This window comes from Pan paniscus, chromosome X, assembly GCF_029289425.2.
Source record: "Pan paniscus chromosome X, NHGRI_mPanPan1-v2.0_pri, whole genome shotgun sequence".
Lineage (NCBI taxonomy): Eukaryota > Metazoa > Chordata > Mammalia > Primates > Hominidae > Pan > Pan paniscus.
In genome coordinates, this window is record NC_073272.2 from 54,316,580 (window position 1) to 54,328,968 (window position 12,389).

General features: G+C 46.5%; 2 protein-coding genes across 6 annotated transcripts in view; one reads left to right on the forward strand and one right to left on the reverse strand.

The window, feature by feature from the left end:
- Window positions 1-6,496, forward strand: part of LOC100984122 (protein FAM156A/FAM156B) — a 30,352-nt gene extending 23,856 nt beyond the window's left edge. For 2 of the 5 annotated variants that reach the window (XR_010111239.1, XR_010111236.1), the window contains one exon: window positions 598-6,495. The gene's annotated coding sequence lies outside the window, so the exon portion shown is untranslated. Of the gene's footprint in view, window positions 1-597 lie in introns of all 5 variants that reach the window. The other 3 variants (XR_010111238.1, XR_010111237.1, XR_010111240.1) reach the window with 2 other exon arrangements.
- Window positions 6,497-9,471: 2,975 nt separating this feature from the next.
- FAM156A (family with sequence similarity 156 member A) overlaps window positions 9,472-12,389 on the reverse strand; it is a 70,112-nt gene continuing 67,194 nt past the window's right edge. Inside the window, exon 7 of the transcript XR_008622808.2 lies at window positions 9,472-11,070. The gene's annotated coding sequence lies outside the window, so the exon portion shown is untranslated. The remainder of the gene's footprint in view (window positions 11,071-12,389) is intronic.

Below are 12,389 nucleotides of genomic sequence, written 5' to 3' on the forward strand. Positions count from 1 at the left end.
AGAGAGTCTCTGCCAATACAAAGCCTTCACGGGAGACTCTTTGCTCATCTGTGGCAATGTGGAGGTCATGGTTGGCTTTTTCCAGAGGCTTGCAGCAGAGTCACGGGGTGATCTGCAGCCAACCTGGCAGTATTCCTAGGTTCTGGGGTTCAGGAACTGAGTGGATGGCGGTGCCAACCCATGAGACAAGGGACACAGTTGGGGGTCATCCGCTGATTTGTTGGGCTTGTGGGATATCTGAGTGGACATGCTCCTGAAACCATGCCCTGTGGGGGCTCTGGGGCTCAGCTGGGATTTTCCTGGTGGAGTTCGTGATGCAGGAATCCATCAGCACACAAGCGGAGAAGGACGGAACCAAGTCTGGGTGGCCATGTGGGCACCCAGGGTCACCTACAGAATGAGGAGTGTCCAGGGCAAAGGTCGCAAGAGGGAGGAGGAGTCCTGCTGGGGGAGCACAGAGCAGTCTTGTGATGAGAGTGGTGGACCTATGGGGCTTGGAGTTGGGGTGATGGAAGGGGCTGGGTACATGGGGGCACTTGGTCTGGAGATTCACACCGAATGCCTGGTGTGAGGAGGTTTCTTTGCTTGGGACCATAGAAGCACGAGGAGCCATCAGAAGCCAGAAGAGGTTGTTCGTGTCTGTGGCCCTGGCCAGGATGGATTTCCAGCCTCTGTAAACCTAAGCCCTATCGTGAGAGTGGCCTCAAAGTGTTATCCCTCGTGGTGAGGAGGCTGTGCTTTTGGGCCCTTCAAGGGAGGATCAGAGAGACTTAGCCACAGGGTGACACAACAGAACTCCCCTGGGAGTTCTCCATGGGAGCTGCGAGGGGCCCCGTGTTCCAGTATTCTTTGCAAATGCAAGGAGAGCCCCGAGTCTGGAGGTTCAGATATCTTGCAGCGAGCCACCTGTACCAGGCCGCCATAAATAATGGTGGGGTATGTTCCCCAGTGAAGGAGCAGGTGCGATGCAAGAAAGATTCCGGCCATCACTACCTGGCCACAGCCCAGGTGCCATCAGGAACTGAAGGTCTTTGTCAAGGAAACTCGTCATTGCAAAGCTCCTTAAACTCTCTTTGGGCGGTGGGGGCGGGGGCGGTCTCCGGGTGTCTACCTGGGTGGTACCCCCTATAAGAAAAGGGGACCACATGAGGCATGAATGTGACAAGAGGAGAAGCACGCCCTTCCTCCAAATTGACCCCTTTAGAGATCCCAGGATGAGACACAAGGGCCCCGGGAACCTCTCTGGGTCTGGTTCCTGGTGTGCATTTGCCAGACTCTTCGGCCTCAGAGCGCTGCTGGGGCGTGAAGAAGTGCTGTAGAAGTCATGATTTTCTCAGCGTCAAGAGCCCAATCAGGATCTGGAAGTGGTGGAGTGGCCTCGGAGTTCCAGGTACTCGAGAGGCTGAGGTGGGAGGATGGCTTGAGCCGAGTTCAAGGCTGTAGTGATGTATGTTTGCACGACTGCACTCCAGCCTGGGTGACAGAGCAAGACCTTATATCAAAAAAAACAAAACCGAATCAGGCAATGCGTATATAAATGTTTTCTAAATCTTACAGCTCCACGTGAAGTAAGAGTGCTATTACTGATTTTGTTTTTGCTGCCTAACTGTGGCGGCTGCTTCTATTAGTAACCGAGTTCTATTATTAAATGAAAACACTCAATGGGGCCCAAGACAGCTGACTCGCCCCGGGGTGGAGAAGCGAGACCTGCCCAAAGGGCCATGCCAGTGCACTAGGGCGCATGGCGTCTGTGAGAAATGAGGAGGTTCTGCCTTGGAGAATGAGTTTCTGCCAGGATACAACAATGGGAGACAATTCTTGGGTCTGTCAGGAGCCACTGAAGTTCTCCCCTGTACCTTTCAACTCGGGAGGAAACTGGCATTATGTACATTTGAAAGAGATAGGAAGGAAAAAAGCCCTCCTTCTTTTAATAAGAAATTTTGGCTTGCTGCATTTGCTCCAGGCGTCATTCTCTGTCTGTAGAAACATTGTTTCACTCCACCCTCCAGGGCTCAGGTCCTGGGAAGTGGGGTCTATCTTAATAAAGAACACTGGAGCCCGGCATGGCTGGGGATGTCAATGATGGCCCTCAAGGAGGCCCTGCTCACCTCGGTGACACGCTCATTGGCTGCTCCACTCTCTCTGTGTGTCTGGTTTTCTCCTCTTTCTGTGCTCTGTTTGGGGAGGGTCTATTTATGGGGAGTTAATATCATCTCAGATGATTAAAGAAGAGGTGGCAGCCATGCACACTGGTACACACCAGTAATCCCAATCATTTGGGAGGCGGAGGCTGGAGGATGCTTGAGCCCAGGAGTTTGAGACCAGCCTGGGCAACATAATGAGACCTCATCTCTACAAAGAATAAAAACATTAGCCGGCTGTGGTCGTGCAAGATTGTACTCCCAGCTACTGGGGTGGTTGAGGTGGGAGGATCTCTTGAGCCCAGGAGTTTGACGCTGCAGTGAGCTACAATCATGCTACTGTACTCCATCCTAGGTGACAGAAAAAAAAAAAAAAAAAGAAAAGAAGGGGAAAAAAAACCCTTCTTTTTATGAGAATCTTTGGCTTACTGCTTTTTCTCTAGGCATCCTTTCCTGGCTCTCGACACATGTTTTGACTCCAAGCTCCATGGCTCAGGCCCTGGGAAATGGGGTCTGTCTTAATAAAGGACAGTAGAGCCTGGCCTTGCATGGGGAGGGGAACGACAGCTTCTCTCTTCTGTGTGTCTGTCAGATTCTTTGCTCTTTCTGTGTCCTGTTTTGGGAGTCTGCTTATGAGGGGTTAAAATTGTCCTGGGTTACAGTAGGGAAGACAAGTACGTCCCATTCCCTTGCTACTGTGGACTGATAAGACGGTGTGCGGAGGAGGAGTCGCAGGGAATGGTATGCAGAGAGCAACAAACTCACTCAAGCCCCTCACACCCCACAAGCACGCTGGCTTATTTATTCTCTCTGACTGATTTGACATTTGTCTTGCTTGTCCACCCTCTGGACTGGATAGTAAGGGGAAACAAACGCACTGGATTTTCGTCTAATCTGGTGTCATCTGATGCTGTCATGTAACCGGTCCATTTGTATAAATGCTCAATCTGTTTTGGCGAAAATGATCAGTCTCTTGGATTGCCACCCCACCTCCCTACTCTTGTCCAAGATGGGGAAGGGGCATATATGGCTTTTGAGTCTCCATGGTGATGTGGGAAGGGGCCTATGACATTGTCTGTTGGCTGCAGTGTCCTCGGTGGGTTCTGAGGGAAGGCTCACTCTTGTCCCCAGGTCCTGCTGGCGACGCTGCCCTGCTCACCCATGCGTGAGGCTGGCGTAACTTGCATTTTTGTCTCTCTCTCATCTTGATCAGGACCTTGTGCTCCCTGGCTGACTTGACCTCAGCCCACCTGTGCTGGCATCTAGCAGACCCTTCTGAGTCAGGGCCTCATGCTCTCCCCGACCCCTGACCAGTGCTGTCCACTCCACAGCCTCAGCTGCAGGGTCTCCTAGCCCCTATCTGGCTTATGCTTGCTTCATGGTAGCACCGCTGGGTTTTGAATCAGCCACTTCCACATTCCCCTCTCAGAGAATGTAGAGTGCTGAGGTCTCCCCAAACAGCAGGAACCAAGATCAGCTCTACAAAGTGAAACTCCTCAACTCCAGACATCCCTCTGCCCAAAGAGGCTACTGGGCCATTCTGCAAAACGAGCTCCAAATTTGCATGAGGTAAAACCCTCTTTTACTCGAAGCTTCTCTCCACTCCCTTGTCACACCTTCCTGCTCTGAGATGTCTGACTCTGTCACTGCCTCTGGGGACCTCCTACCCCCTGTGACCAGAACAGGACACCTTCTTTGGCTTGTCTTTCATGTTCACCTCAGACTTGCCCTGTTATATCCAGGTCAAGAAGGTCACAGTTGGGAATTTGTACTTGGTTCAGAACAACAGTAGAATATGTTTCCAAGGGCCTGAGCCATGGAGCTTGGATTCAAAAAAATGTGTCCAGAGCCAGGAAAGGACGCCTAGGGAAAAAGCAGTAAGCCAAAGGTTTACTGCTTCTTACTTATAAGAAGAAGGGGAGATTTTTCCCTCGTTTCTCTCTCTTTTTTTTTTTTTTTTTTTTTTTTTTTGAGACACCCTCTCGTTCTGTCACCAAGGCTGGACTATAGTGGCACAATCATAGCTCACTGCAGCCTCAAAATCCTGGTTTCAAGAGATCCTCCCACCTCAGCCACCCCAAAATACAGATTAGGGACAAAAGCCCTATTGAAGGGAGTTGAGGAGGCCGTGGCCTCAGAACTCCAGGCAGTTTTTGTTGAAGGGCAGCACATTCTGTGCCAGCAGCTGCTGAAGGACATGTGGGGAGAGGGTGGGTTTTTCCTCCTTTGCTTGTGGAGTGCTCCAACGTAGAGGGGGCAGTTGATGACTTTGAAGGGAGGAGGGATCATTGCAGGAGCAAAGCCCCTGAGAAGGTGGGAGGTATGGGATCCTGAGCTGAGGTGAGGAGCTGGCTTCAGTTAGGAGCACTGTATGCAGAAGGGCGGCAGAGAATGCCAGGGCAGGCACGGGTAGACCGGGCTTGGGAAGCCCTAAGAGTTCCCAGTGGATTGCTTCTGTCTTCTCGATGAATCCTTAGGGTAGGCCACTGAAATGGAAGAGGGTTCCTAGCATTGTTGGGGGGTATGTTAGCAATGGAGGTAGGATGACAGTGAAAGAGAGAAGCAATCTCTCTTGGTCATGGAGAAAGGTACAATAATTTGTAAGGCTTGTTAAGGTTTTTCTCATCAGTGCTCAGACAGGCAGGACGCCCGTGCATTCCTGCACATCGTGGAGGGGTGCGGTCTTTCTTGAGGCCCAGGGCATGACCGCTGGCAGAAGAGACTTAGGTGGGCAGGAGGAGACCCGTGAGGACGGAGAGGTTCTGGCGGTGGCCTGGTCAGCCCCTGGGGGCGCTGAGATCGCCAGGGAGGATCGGCGGATTAAGGGCTGCGGGGAAGACGGGGTGTGCCACGTGGGAAGCGTGTTCAAAGGCTGGCTGGATGGGAGGAGAATGGCTCTGGGACTGGCACAGGTCTCGAACGCGGGGCGGCTGGGCAGTCGTGTCCCTCAGCCGTCAGCTCCTAACCGCAGGGAAGGAAGCCTGCGGCGAACCCCGATGAGACGAGCCGACCTCCCCGGACTCCGACGCGCAGGCCCAGAGCTCGTCAATCCTAGGCCAGCCCCGCCCTCCGGACTGCGTTTTTCCGGCGGCGCAGGAACTTTCTGTCCGGATGCTATGGTTCCGAGGGCGGGACTAGTGGGGGTGTCTGGCGCCGCAGGAACTTATTGCGCAGTTGCTGTGGTTGCGAGGGCGGGACTAGGGGAGGCTTTTGTGTAGGGGTGAGTCCCTCTTCCCTGTTCGCCGGAGCCACCGCGGCCCGTTCCAGTCCCTTCTCTGTTCGTCGCTCTCCTTTCCTGCCGCAGTGGAGCTCTCAGGGCTTGGTGCCGAAAAGTAGTGGAGAAGATGGAATTTCCTCTGCGGTTGGTGGCGTTCGGTTTCTTTCGCCGGCAGGTGGCAGTGTTGCACTGTGGAGTGGCCCTGCTCGCCTCCCGCCCCGCCCTTCGCGAGCGAAAAAACGCTGCCCATCGTTTTCCGATGGAAGAGGCCGTTTTTTTTTTTTCCTCCTTCCCTGGCGTGTGAACCGGCTGGTCCTGGAGCCTGAGTTGCCACTGGGTGTCCCTCGCTGAAACTCAGCACTGGTGGACAAAGCCTTTTTGCTTTTCAAATCGGCCTGTCTCCCGCGGACCTGCCCGCGTCCCTTAGCAACCCTTATTCTGCTGCTCTGAATGGTCTTTCCCCCACGTCGTCCTGGAATCCGTTGGCCTTCATCACTGTATTCTTTCATTAGGTAGGGCGTTCAGCCTTGCTGGAGAACATGCGAGGCGAGATAACGCAGAATAAAGAAAACGAATCTTAGCCACCGTCCTATCACACAGCGGTGGCCATTCATTATGCTTTGTGAAATTTCTTCCTTAAGAGGGTTTTTCATCCATAAAGGTGCATTTTCCACATACTGACATTCCTACTTGCGTCACGACTTCAACATCCTTATTTTAAAACTCGGTTTCACATTTTTGAAAAACGGTTTTTGTGATTTTTGTCGTTTTGATTGAAATAATGCAAACGTTTTCTGGAATGTTCAGTGTTCCTGTAAAACTCCAGTGCACAATTCATTAACTCGTGATCCAAAGACAGCTGTCACCGTGTTCTCTTATGAGGGCAGGAGCTGTGGTCTGTGTGTGTGTGTTTCAGTCTTTTGTCCTCAGTACCTGCAACGACACTTAGAATTTACTGGGTGCCTAATAAACATTGTGAAATAAAGTATTTATATTTCCCGTCATTTTTGTTTATACGTGTAGAAACAATCTTTTCATAGCACTGAGAGATAAAATATAGTGAAGAAAACTATCCACAGTTCCATCAACGTGCCATCATCACTAATCATATTTTTTTATTTCCTTAGCGGTTTTCCATCTATAAAGGTACATTTTAAACATACTGAGATTGATGTTTGCGTCATTTCTTTCGAAAATTTTTAAACTATTCTATTTAGCATTAAGGTGTCCCACAAATTATTTCAAAAAGACTCGAAAATTTTTTATTCATGTCTTTTGCTAATACAATATGTAGTATAGAAGAGCAAAAAAAAAATTAACAATTAAGCTGGACAACAGAAATAACCCCTGACTCCCTATTTCAAAGGTTAATATCAGAAAGTGATCATTATAAGGACAGAAACTATATTTGTTTTGCTTTGTTTTTGCTCACGAATGTATTTTCAGCACATTACCAGAACAGTGCCTAGCTTTGTCTTGTCAATATAGACATTTGTTGAATACAAATACAAGTGTCTAATTTCTTCCAGGTGATTAAAAAAAAAATAGGCCAGGCGTCATGGCTTAGGCCTGTAATCCCAGCACTTTGGGAGGCCAAGGCAGGAGGATTGCTTGATCCCAGGATCAAGTTGGAGGCCAGCCTGGGCAACATAGTGAGATCCTGTCTCTACAAAACATAAACAATAAAATTGGCAGGCTGTGGTGGTGTGTACCTATAGTCCCAGCTTTTGGGAGCCACAGGGGGCTGAAGTGGGAGGGTCGCTTGAGCCCAGGAGGTCAAGGCTGCAGTGAGCCTTGATTGCACCACTGTACTCCAACCTGGGCCTTGTCTCAAAAAAAAAAAAAAGGTATCATTTCATAATACTTAGATCCTACTCTTTGAACAATTTCCTTCATGGTTTATTTTTTCTTTCCATTTTGCACTATTTCTGTGAGCAGTGACTGCCATGATTTTTTTAAAAGTTTTGCTGGCTCTTTTACACACTTCCCCAGTGTGTCTTTTATTCTTATACTGGGGGCAGGAAAGCATTCTGCAAGCCAGTGTGTAATATAGAGTCTGACAGACCAGGGACAACTGACTCCACATCTGTGTGCCTATTTCCACAAGTATAGATTAAGGGTGGTAACAGCATCTGCTTCAGGGGGTGGTGTTCATCATAAACAGCCCAACATGTTCTTGGCTTGGGTCCTGGCAGTTGTAGATGTCATACTACTGTTGTTGTGTCTAATATTTTCTATTACGTGTGTAGTAGGTACAGATTTTTTTTTTTTTTTTTTGGGACGGAGTCTCGCTCTGTCTCCCAGCCTGGAGTGCAGTGGCACGGTCTCGGCTCACTGCACCTCTGCCTCCCAGGTTCAAGCGATTCTTGTGCCTCACCCTCCTGAGTAGCTGGGATTACAGGCATGGGCCACCACGCCTGGCTGATTTTTGTCTTTTTAATAGAGACAGGGTTTCACAATGTTGACCAGGCTGGTCTCGAACTTCTGGCGTCAAACGATCCACCTGCCTCAACCTCCCAAAGTGTTAGGATTACAGGCGTGAGCCATGGCGCCCAACCGGATTTTTAAGCCAGATTTTTTTAGAGTGCATGTAGTAAAATCTAGTCTTGAAATTTAGTTATAGCTGCTATGTGTTCTTTCATTTTCCATTTTTGCCTTCTGGTAGAAAATGCACTCTACTAATCACTAGGGAAATTCATGCAAGGAAATGTGTAGGAGGAAAGCATATTGATACATTCCTCAAAGATATTCCCTCCATAAAATGTAAAGAATATTTTTGTACATATATATTTTTCACTATCTCTGATGATGATGATGATGATTATTATTATTATTATTCATGGAGTTTTGCTCTTGTTGCCCAGGCTGGAGTGCAATGGCGCAATCTCGGCTCACTGCAACCTCTGCCTCCTGGGTTCAAGCAATTCTCCTGCCTCAGCCTCCCGAGTACCTGGGATTACAGGTGCCCACCACCACGCCCAGCTAATTTTTGTATTTTTAGTAGAGACAGGATTTTACCATGTTGGCCAGGCTGGTCTCGAACTCCTGACCTCAGGTGATCCGCCTGCCTCGGCCTCCCAAAGTGCTGGGATTACAGGCGTGAGCCACTGCACCTGGCCACCCTGAGTTCCTTGATCTGCCTGAGCTCCTTGACCTGTATCATTTAGCACACCTTTTAGTAAGACCAGGAGATCCCTGAGCCTGGTTTGACAAGGCCACCATAAATGAGGATTTAGGTAACACTCCTAGAAATAACACCTGCTCTGCATATGTAGAAGCCCCAGAAATAGGATAGTGTCTTTTAAAGGCTATCCCTGAAGTTTACCCCCTCACAATTACTAGAGAACAATCCAATCCTGTTGACAAAGGTAGGATGAATCTGTCTCTAACTATAGAGACCAATTAGATACTACTATCAGGAATGCTAGAGGTTGGGCATTAACGCTGATGCCGCCAGGGAGTTCTCCACCTTTTTTGTTAATGGCCCTAAGCCTGAAATATCATCTGCTGTTCAGAAGCAGAAAATAGGTGGGCAGGTCATACCCATCCATGAGTTACAACACTTAGCTCAGTATTTTGAAGAAAGTATGATAAATGAGGAGAAAACTGCATGCACAGTCTTATGGCCCTCAACTTCACCTAAGGGAAACACAAGGGCCTCTACAAATACAACACAGCTAGACAAGCATGTGTGCCGATGCTGTGGTTTATAATTTTGGTATTCTACAGAAACAATAGGGTTTCCTACCTGCTGCTGGTACTTATATTAAGTATGGTGAGCAAGGTCGAGCTTTACTAGAAACCTTGCTCCAGGAATTGGCTGTAAGTGTGGTCAAAGCTCCTACTGGGAAATAAACCTGTGAAACAAAAGGAAAGTCCTTGACTGGTATGCTAAACAATTCGCTCTCATTCATATTCAGCAAACTAATGATGGTCTGGTTCCTCCAGACCACTTATTTATTTATTTATTATAATTTAAGTTCTGGGTTACATGTGCAGAACGTGCAGTTTTGTTACATAGGTATACACATGCTATGGTGGTTTGCTGCACCCATCAACCCATCACCTACATTAGGTATTTCTCCTAATGTTATCCCTCCTCTATCCCCCCACCCACCACAGGCCCTGGTGTGTGATGTTCCCCTCCCTGTGTCCATGTGTTCTCATTCTTCAGCTCCCACTTATGAGTGAGAATATGCGGTGTTTGGTTTTCTGATCTTGTGATAGTTTGCTGAGAATGATGGTTTCCAGCTTCATCCATGTCCCTGCAAAGGACACAAACTCATCCTTTTTTATGGCTGCATAGTATTCCATGGTGTATATGAGCCACGTTTTCTTAATCAAGTCTATCATTGATGGACATTTGGGTTGTTCCAAGTCTTTGCTATTGTGTATAGTGCCGCAATAAACATACGTGTGCACGTGTCTTTATAGCAGAATGATTTATAATCCTTCGGGTATATGCCCAGTAATGGGATTGCTGGGTCAAATGGTATTTCTAGTTCTAGATCCTTGAAGAATAGCCACACTGTCTTCCACAATGGTTGAACTAATTTACACTCCCACCAACAGTGTAAAAGCATTCCTATTTCTCCACATCCTCTCCAGCATCTGTTGTTTCCTGACTTTTTAATGATCGCTATTCTAACTGGCATGAGGTTAGAAAACCCATCGTGGTTTTGATTTGCATTTCTCTAATGACCAGTGATGATGAGCATTTTTTCATATGTCTGTTGGCTGCATAAATGTCTTCTTTTGAGAAGTGTCAGTTCATACCCTTTGACCATTTTTTTATGGGGTTGTTTTTTCTTGTAAATTTGTTTAAGTTCTTTGTAGATTCTGGATATTAGCCCTTTGTCAGATGGGTAGATTGCAAAAATTTTGTCCCATTCTGTAGGTTGCCTGTTCACTCTGATGATAGTTTCTTTTGCTGTGCAGAAGCTCTTTATTTTAATTAGATCCCATTTGTCAATTTTGGCTTTTGTTACCATTGCTTTTGATGTTTTAGTCATGAAGTCTTTGCCCATGCCTACATCCTAAATGGTATTGCCCAGGTTTTCTTCTAGGATTTTTATGGTCCTAGGTCTTACGTTTAAGTCTTTGATCCATCTTGTGTTAATTTTTGTATAAGGTGTAAGGAAGGGGTCCAGTTTCAGTTTTCTGCATATGGCTAGCCAGTTTTCCCAACATAATTTATTAAACAGGGAATGTTTTCCCCATTGCTTGTGTGTGTCAGGTTTGTCAAAGATCAGAGGTGGTAGATGTGTGGTAATATTTCTGAGGCCTCCGTTCTGTTCCATTGGTCTATATCTCTGTTCTGGTACCAGTACCATGCTGTTTTGGTTACTGTAGCCTTGTAGTAAAGTTTCAAGTCAGGTAGCGTGATGCCTCCAGCTTTGTTCTTCTTGCCCAGGATTGTCTTGGCTATGCGGGCTCTGTTTTGATTCCATATGAAGTTGAAAGTAGTTTTTTTCCAATTCTGTGAAGAAAGTCAGTGGTAGCTTGATGAGGATAGCATTGAATCTATAAATTACTTTGGGCAGTAAGGCCATTTTCACGATATTGATTCTTCCTATCCATGAGCATGGAATGTTTTTCCATTTGTTTGTGTCCTCTCTTATTTCCTTCAGCAGTGGTTTGTAGTTCTCCTTGAAGAGCCTCCAGACCACTTCTATGAAACCTTGGGAAAACTGCAGTCACAAGCATTCGATTCTATAAAAGAGATAAGGGAGAATGGCAGTTCCTCAAAAAATTAAACATAGAATTACCATATAATCCAGCAATCCCAGTTCTTGGTATATACCCAAAAGAACTGCAGTCAGGGACATGACCAGATATTTGTACACCCATTTTCATAGCAGCATTATTCTCAATAGCCAAAATGTGGAAGCAACCCAAGTGTCCATTGACAGATGAATAGATACACAAAATGTGGTATATAAATACAATGGAGTATTATTCAGCCTTAAAAAAGGAATGACATTCTGACACATGCTACAACATTAAAAAACCTTGAAGACATACTAACTGAAATAAGACAGTCACAAAGACAAACATTATATAATTTCACTTATATGAGGTATTTAGAGTAGTCACATTCATAGAGACAGGGAGTAGAATGGTAGTTGCCAGGGGCTGGAAGGAGGGGGAATATGGAGCTATGGTTCAGTGTGGACAGAGTTTCAGTTTTGCAAGATGAAAAGAGTTCTGGAGATGGATGGTGGTGGTGCCTGCAGAACAATGTGAATGTATTCAATGGAACTGAACTGTATACTTAAAAATGGTTAAAATAGTAAATTTTATGTTATGTATATTTTACCACAGTAAAATAAGATATTGGAAGAAACCCAATGTTCCCTCCTATCAGATGGGCAATGGAGATACCAAGACTGCTGTTTGGCCTCTCCAGTCTGAATTGGAGCTTGATGAAAAATTTGTAGGCTATGATCCATCACAGTAAACCTTGAAAACTCCTCTGGGCCAACACTGGTGGGGAATTTTATTTGAGTAGCAGATGATGTCCCCAGGGTATGTTCCACCTGCAATACTTTATAATCCTGGACAAACTGTAAATGTGGGACATGGACAGGAACCACAGCTCCAGGGACCTTTTGAAGATTTACAGATGGACTTTATATAACTCCCTGCATCACAAAACGTTTAATTTCCTTAATTCCCTTGCTCTAAGGCAACAGCTCTTACTATGACTTTTAAGAACATTAGAATTTGTACTTCCTATCTGGGGAATCTCTACTTACTCATTTTACTGAAATTATAATTAAGAAACTTTGTAAGGTGTTTCCTGTTAGCCAAAAATTATACTATCGCTACCAACTTGTATCCTCACTCTGCTATTTCTGTTTCCTCTCCTTGTTCTCCCCATTTCCTTCTCCCTTTCTCCTCTGCCCTTACTCAATACCTCAAATCTTTCTCATTTTCTTGCTCAGGCTTATGAAGCTAATGTCACCTATTGGCTCTGCTCACCTTTTCCTGTCAATTGTATTTTACAACTCCTCCATTTCCTACCCTGG